The sequence below is a fragment of the Pinus tabuliformis genome, chromosome Q, assembly GCF_031772625.1.
Source record: "Pinus tabuliformis cultivar Carrire ecotype Pingquan chromosome Q, CPIR1, whole genome shotgun sequence".
Lineage (NCBI taxonomy): Eukaryota > Viridiplantae > Streptophyta > Pinopsida > Pinales > Pinaceae > Pinus > Pinus tabuliformis.
Genome location: NC_142296.1, coordinates 764221110 through 764229554, shown reverse-complemented (window position 1 = coordinate 764229554; position 8445 = coordinate 764221110).

Below are 8445 nucleotides of genomic sequence, written 5' to 3'. Positions count from 1 at the left end.
TGGGTGACGACGGAAGGTATAGTGTTTCGGGAGTGGGCATGGTTGCTTTTCAGAGGGAGAATGGAGCTCCTCTCACCTTGATAGATGTGATGTATGTGCCTGGATTGAAGAAGAACTTGGTGTCAGTCGCGATGATGGAGGACAAAGGCTACGATGTTGTCTTCAGTAAAGGAAAGGCATTCCTAAGACACGTAGCCACGGGTCAGACCAAGAGGATAGGGATTCGGGTGAAGAATCTCTCTAAACTAGAGGTAGATGATTGTGCGAAATTGAGTACGAAAGCATAATTGGTGCAAAGCCAATACATTGGCGAGTTGTGGCATAGGTGGTTGGGCCATTTGCAACATGGGGCTTTGAAGATAATGCAACAGATATCTACAAGACTTCCCAAAGGTAAACTTGAGCAAGTTGACACATGCAAAGGTTGTACCCTGGGAAAGTACAGCACGTATTCCTTTCATGATCGAGATAGTCGAGTAGAGGCTATCTTAGAGCAAGTTCATACTGATTTGTGTGGACCATTCTCGACGGCATCCACAACGAAGAAAAGGTATTATGTGATTTTCATTGATGACTATTCTCGTAAATGCTGGGTTTATTTCATGCAGAAGAAGGACCAAACTTTCACAAATTTTTGTGAGTTCAAAGCTGTGGTCGAGAAAGAGTTATGGAAGAAGATCAAGGCCTTGAGAAGTGACAACGGTGGAGAATATGTCTCTCAAGAGTTTAAGGACTTCTGTGCAGCAGAAGGAATTAAACGAGAGTTGACGACACCTCATAACCCACAACAGAATGGGGTGGCCGAGAGGAAGAACATAACTATTGTAGGGGTAGCACGGGAAATGCTGCATGACCAAGGCCTACCACTTCACTTGTGGGCTGAGGCATGCAACAAAACGGTCTATTTGCAGAATAGAAGCCCGCATCGCATACTTGGGATGAAGACACCAGAGGAAGCTTTCTCCGGTAAGAGACCAAATGTGGGTCACTTCAGGATCTTTGGCTCATCGGTATATTGCCATGTGACAAAGGATGCACGGAAGAAGCTTGAGCTGACAACAGAGTTGGGGATATTTGTGGGGTACACTGATACACCTCACAACTATCGGGTGTACTTGCCTACCAGTCGGAGGACAATGGTTCGCAGAGATCTCAAGTTTGATGAGAAGAAGGCCATGCGAGTTTCCCTTGAGAGGGAGCTCCAACTACATGCTGTGGAGGAATTGTTGGTTCCTAAGGAGGAGGAGCCTCAGACTGATGTGGAGCAGCTACATGAAGAGGTTCCAAGAGTGGAGACATCCACTCAAGCAGAGTCTTCCAGAGATGGACGAAAGCGCACAAGTGAAGTTGACAAATTGTTGGAGGATGTGAGAGAGAATGTGGGAGAACCATCTTCTCAGCGCAGACAAAGGAGGTCACCTGAGAGGTACACTAGATACATGGCCCTTGCTAGAGAATGTGTTGAGACCAAGCCATCTTCCTTTGAGGAAGCAGTGCAGTAGCCGATTTGGGTTGATGCTATGGTGGAGTATGACTCCATAGTTCGTAATAGTGTTTGGGACGTGGTTCCGAGACTAGAGAACAAGTTAGTTGTGAGTTCCCATTGGCTTTACAAGGTAAAGCAAGCCGCTGATGGTAGTGTGGAGAAGCATAAGGCAAGATTTGTTGCCCGTGGCTTTTCAAAGGTTGATAGGATCATGGTGCTGCAGTATATTTCGACAGAGGAGCAAGATGCTGAGATTTTGACAAAGACATTGTCAAAGTGTAAATTCAAGTTCCATAGAGACAAGATCGGGGTGGAAGATAATCCCTTTCTTGTTGAGAGGGAGTGTTGAAATATGGTAAAAAGAATATTCCAATTTAATTTGTCCTTGAATTAATTTGTGAATTAAAATAGAATTTAGTCTTAACAGCTACTTGGAAATAATTAATTAATTTATTTTAAATTAATTAGTTGGAGAAATTCAAGTTAGAAGTCTTTCTGAAGTCATGCAAGAGTTATCCCTTAAATTAAGGAGATAAGATTGAGTTATATTTGAGTTGTAATTAGTTAACTCATTTTACTGAGTTAAGTCCAGTTAAATTAGTTCCAAACTGTTTGAGGAACTAGTAGCGAGTTAACAATCAGTTGACGCATTAATGCACTCAACTAGTGCTACTCCAGTTAATTGAAGATTCCCTCACCAGAAACTCATGCATGTCTATTATGAGAAAGACCCAGTTGAGATTAATGTTCAAGGACAATGTACTATCATTTGCATGTTTTTTCTCACGGAGAAAACTCATGCATGCAGTGAAGGATTTATCCTTGAGGATTGCGCAGTTTTGAAGGAGGTTTTCCACTTGGTAGTAGGTGAATCATCCACAAGGAACAACACAAGGAAATAGGAGCTTGGAGGGTAGAGAGGAAGGCTAGAGAGAAGCCAAGATTTCCTGTGAGCATCTATGAGGATTGTACTAAGAGCTTGCTAGCTGTGAGAGCTAAGGCTTTGTATAATTCCTATGTATTTCCACCATGTATGATAATACAATAGTGTGGGGTTTTTAGCTGAGGCTTTCCCCAAAGGATTTTCATGTGTATTGTGCCATTGATTCTTCTTCTTCTGGTTATATTGTTCAGCGTGATATTCAAGCTTCCGCAAATTGATAGTAGAAGTAGGTTATAATATTCTACTTTGATTTATATTGCATTATCGGCTTAACCAATCACAGATTTTCTACATGGTATCAGAGCAAGATTTGTAGAAAATTTTGCACGTGTCTCTTTTATAATTTAGATATCGAATATAAATGAGCAAAGTATCTACACTTGAAAGAGTCCAAGACCAAATTAGTTGAAGGTATTAAAGGCTCTACTGGAAGACCTGTCATAAGGTTACAGTCAACCTAGAAGAAGAACCAAATCTCTTATTACTAAGTTATGGGCATATGTATATACATTGGAAGGCCTTAGGTAAAGATTCAACCACCTCAAAGGAGTCCTGAGCATAAGTGTGTTTGAAATATTTGACTAAAGCCTCTATCATCCAAAGGAGCCACTAAAGCCTACATAGAAAAGGATCCAAGACCAAAATTGACTCATCAACTATACACAGTCACCATGTTTGGAATAAATTTGCAGTCCTTATAGTGGTAGATAAGCCAAGGCTTCTAATCAATCACAAGTATATTGTTGAAGGGCTTATAATAGCCACAGTCATATTGGAAGAAGGACAAAGACTCCTTTCTAGCCTTGAGCATTGCAAATCGAATTAGTTACAAAGTTTGTCATTGATCTAAAACTCACTATAGAGGAAGGATCACAATTCTGGGCATAGGTGTGTGTGCACAATCATCTTCAAGGAGGAAAAAAATATATAGAATTGTGCATCTTAAGGATCCAGTCTGAATTACTTGGAGACTCTCTAGATCTTCCTTGAAAGACATATCAATCCTGTACATTCATCTTGCAAAAGTAAAGAAGCTGAAGTCTTGCAGATTGAAAGAAGCAATTCGATCCAAAATCTGCACAGTGGAGTTAGAATCCGATTTTGAAGCCTCCTCAATGTTTGACAATATCATCACCTACAAAATTGAAGCAAAAAGGCATCCAACATTTGAGGGACCATCATGAAGAAATTGAGTAAGTATTGTTTATTTTGTTTTCATCTAGCACTATGACTACATTTCACAAGAAGAGCAATAAGCTCAATGGAGCTTAAAATATTCAAGCATAAAAGGTTGAGGTATGTAACATTGAAGTATCATTTGTTAAAAAGGTTTAGAATAAAATACTTTAGGATTTTGTTACGTTTATGTTCTTAGAATTGGCTTGAAAATTGTTAATATATAAGATTATAAACCCTAGATAGAACACATATACTCTTGTTTCTAACTTATGATATATAGGGCTTGTAAATGGGACAATGTCCCTAGAGCTAATTAAATTTTGTACTCAAAAGCCCTTGTAATATATTCAAGGTAATCGAAATCCTAGTTAGACATTATGTTATTGTACTTGTATACTTTGTTTGTGATTGTCAATAAATAATGAAAGGATATATTGAAGAAACCAAAGTTGGTACAAATTGACTCATATAGACCGTGAAGATGCTAAGAGGGAGTCCTTCAATAAGGAAACCCTACAAGGTTTGTTAAAGAAGGAACTCCAAGTATGTCTAATACCATACTAACTTCGTCATTAAAGGACACGATCATTTTGAAATTTATTACTAACTTTCTTATGTTTAGGTTTTTGAATCATAAGGATTCTTGTTAGGGCGATTAATCATTAGATTGAACCTGCCTATCTCTTGTTTGATCATTCTTGTGAAACCATAACCTTTAGGGTTCACTATAAAACCCTATCCCTTCAATGCTTAGGGTATGCTAATGATGAAACCCTAGTCCTATTGGGTTTTGTTGATAAAGTTTAGGTCTCATAATAAAATCCTACTCTTTTGATGTTTATGGTTTTGGTAATGTTATGGTAAAACCCTAACCCTTTTAGGGTTTGGTGAATTAGGGTTTATGACAAAACCCTTGTGATAGTCAATCTTAGGAATGAAAGCCCGAGCTTATGTGCTTTTGTATAATTGAAACCATAGCCCGGTCAAAATTTGTTGTATATCTAATTTTGGAATTTGATGTTTGCATCTAGGGTTTACAATAAAATCTAAGTAAGAGATTTATATAAGAAAAATAGTAATGAAACCCTAGATACAAAATGCTAGTATGCTTATGTGATTGTTGATATTCATGATTTAGTTTTTGAAATCTAGGGTTTTTAACAAAACCCTAGTAGAGATTGATATTCTAAGGCATGATAATGAAACCCTAGAAGTATAATGTTTTTGATTATTGATATGATTTAGTTTTGATGATGAAATCTAGGGTTTGTGACAAAACCCTAGTAAATGTTGCTACAAGAAATCTAATGGATACATTTCTTGATTAATAAAACCTAACTAGGTTTAGGTCTTGATCTGATTTATTATACTTGACTTCATGCTCTTGTACATATACACTTGTTTTTGGTTGTACTTGTTAAAAGTTTACAGGTACATAGTCTTCAAGATGATGAAGATGATTACCTCATATTTGATGATAATTTAATGATGATGTTGAGCATGATGGAAAGAGGGAGCAGTGAGAACCTCAATGACATTAATTTTTGATAGATGATCTTGTTAAGGAATGATAAAGTTTTGGAAGATCTAAATTCTCCAATGAATTGTTGTTGTAAAAGGAAGAGACAATATGACAAGAAGAATAAGATAGTTGATGGACTTGTCCTTGGATAAAGGAAAGTATATATTTCCCTAGTTGAGAGGGAGCTTGAAGACAAGTGAATGAATTGATGAACAGGGCATGTGGATGTCTGAAATCAGAGAATCGCTGAAGAAATACTGATGGTTATTCATTACGTACAAGGCTTGGATGTTTTTGAAAGAAGTGTTGAGGCTGAGTTTGGTGTTGTTGGAAAAGTTGAAGAAGATAACTTCCAACAAAGATGTGTTTGGATAATATAATGATGACCCAAGCAACATCAATATATTTGAAGATCCCATAGGTTTGTGTTAACTTGTATATATATTTAAAGGTTTGTTGCTAATTGGGATTGCGATTGTATAAGATCTCTCCATAAGAAGGTTGAACATTTGAAGCATGCTTGGATTGGTGGATATATCTGGTTTAGGGAGAGATGAAGAATCTTGGGGTACCAAGATGCTTGGGAGGAAATATGGCTGACTTATGATGATGTCTAGATCCCGAAGTAGGGAGGGTGGCGTTGGTCTTGGAGCTTTGACCTTGGATACTAACCTAGATCCCTAGGTTGGTGTTAGAGCTAAAGCCCGATGGTACCTATAGAGGCTCAAGCTTGAAACACACCTTAGTCCCACCCAATTAGAATACCATAGTAAGGTATCTAATCTGTAGCATTGCAAGTGTTGTAATTCTTCATAGAGCATATCATTTTGAGATCTTCCATGTACCTCTGTAATTATGACTACCTCCCTAGTTAAGAGGGAGTGTTGAAGAATGTAAATAGTGATAGTCTTCATGATTATTTTTGAGTCATGATGTAATGTATTTGTAAAAAGAAAGGAAAATAAATCTATTATAAAAAGAAATTGACTTATTAAATCATGGGTTTCATGCTTGGGTCAACGGTCATTAGGTCAAAGCACCCATTGAGTGCTCTAGAATTTTTATATCGATTTGAAGTCTAAGTCAACGTATTCTAGACCCTTCTTGGGCTATTTAAAGTCAAGAAAGAAAATTATTTTATGTGTCTTGTCTATCCTCCACCAAGTCGGCTACCTCACTTAACAATTAGACCTCAATCTCATCATGTCAGCCTCAAAAGTACAAACTCCAAGCACTATATATAGCAAAGATACTCGACTTGTTTTGGAGTGATTTGATTCATGAAGATCATCTGCAATTTGGACATCAAGAAAGGAATGCGAAGGGGTCAAATGGAAGCCTTTTGGAATCTCTATAAAGAAACTAATATAGCGAAGGAGGGAAGGATACTTGGAGGTCAAAAATTCTATCTTTAATGCAAATACAAGGATGAAGGTTCAAACCTCATTCAGAAGTACCAGTGCAGGTCAAAATTCTTGAAGGATCAGGCTCATGTTGACTTAAAGGAAATAAGCTAATACATGGAAGTTAACTTAGTGGAATCAATTTATGTTTTGGTCAAAAAGGGTCTTGGTTGTCTCAATCTGATTTGAATCTATAATGGAAGAGTTTGATTGGGTTTTTCCCTCCTTAGGGGTTTTACCCTGGCCGAGTGCCTACATCTTGTGTTATCTTTTCTTTGAATTTTTTGCAATTGTCTTGATGATAAACGTATAATAACAAAGAAGAAGTAAGGATTAATTATAATAAATTGTCAAGTAAAAGAAAAATAATTTAATAAGAAGCTCTAACTATGGTGCCTTAGATTTCTCAACATCCATAACCAAAGCATTTTGGAATATACAATGACGTCCATTTGTTGGCATTATGATACAAGTATTGTCCTTGATGGAAACTCTACAGGTCAACTTAGTTTTGATAAGAGGCTAATAGGAATATTTAGAGGCAATAGGGCAGTGGTACAAAGGATCAGGAAGATGGAACTAAGGTCTATTGATCAAAATAAAGAAGTTGAAGGAAGAAGATGATGAAAAAGCAGTTTAAGAGATACACATAGGTTCACTTAGTCCAAGCAACGTATACATGCAGGTTAATAGAACAAAATAAGCGTATATGTATACACGCACTTTCATAGAAGGAAAAGCGCGTATGGGATGGAAAATCAAGGTTTTTGGTCCAAGGTATTGGTTCGAGGTATTTGGTCCAAGGTATTTGGTCCGAGGTATTGGTCCGAGGTATTTGGTCCGAGGTATTTGGTCCAAGGTATTGATCCTAAGTGGATTCGGTCCATGGTATTGAGAAAGGCCAAAAACTAGATAAAGAAGAAAGGATCAAAAGGCCAGTGTGCAAGTGAATAAGATTCTAAGGAATACTTCTATCTAAAGTATATTTTATGTTGCAGGGTTATGTTTGGGACTAGATCTGAAATATCTATGTGCACTTTGAGTTCAATATTGGATCAGGATCATGATACCTAAAATGACTTATTCTTGAATGATCTTATACAGGTTTAGGCTAGATCTGATGTTTTGCGCCTGTTTTATTCGTTATCTATCATGATCTGAGTTTGTTTGAAGTTTGGAATTGTAGCAAAGTTCTGGGTCAATATTTGTAGATCTGTATGCAGGTTCGTCTCGACCAAAGAGCGTATACACGCAAGTTCTGTTCTTTCAAGTAGCATATACAAAAGAAAGGCTTGATGTTTATAGATGATTGATCTATTAGATCGGTATTGCTGATTTATTGCTACTGCTATTTTTCTGTTGTCTGTCAATGAAGTCTTCTTAGATATGAATGTAAATCTGAATGCATAAAGAGGTTGATATTTGATTGATTGTATAAGTGAGAAGAAGTGTTTTCTATTGCCTACCTGTGTAAAGTTTTTGTAAGTTGACAATAGATGTTCAGTATACTGCTGGTTGGTACAGTTTGGGATTCAGAGATTTTATGATTCAGAATCTTTAGAGGTATACACAGGTTGGGCTGAAGGAAGTAGCGTATACATGCAGGTTTTCTTCATTGAAGTAGCATATACAGTCTGACAGATGAGTTTTTGAGGTTTCAGTTGGTTCTGAATGTTGATACAGGTTTCTGGGTTCAACACAGTGTTCTGATGACAGTGATCTGATTGTTTCAGATTAACTGCATGTTGGTTGATGAAGTTTGAGTTTCTAAATTTCTGATGGGTTATTGATGAGTCAAGTTCTTCATATGTCTTGATATGTGCCAGGAGGATCCAGTCTCAAAATTCATGAAACATGGTCCCTGCTGGAAGAGTGGAGTTTTCTGTAGGATGGCACCTATGTACTAGTAAAC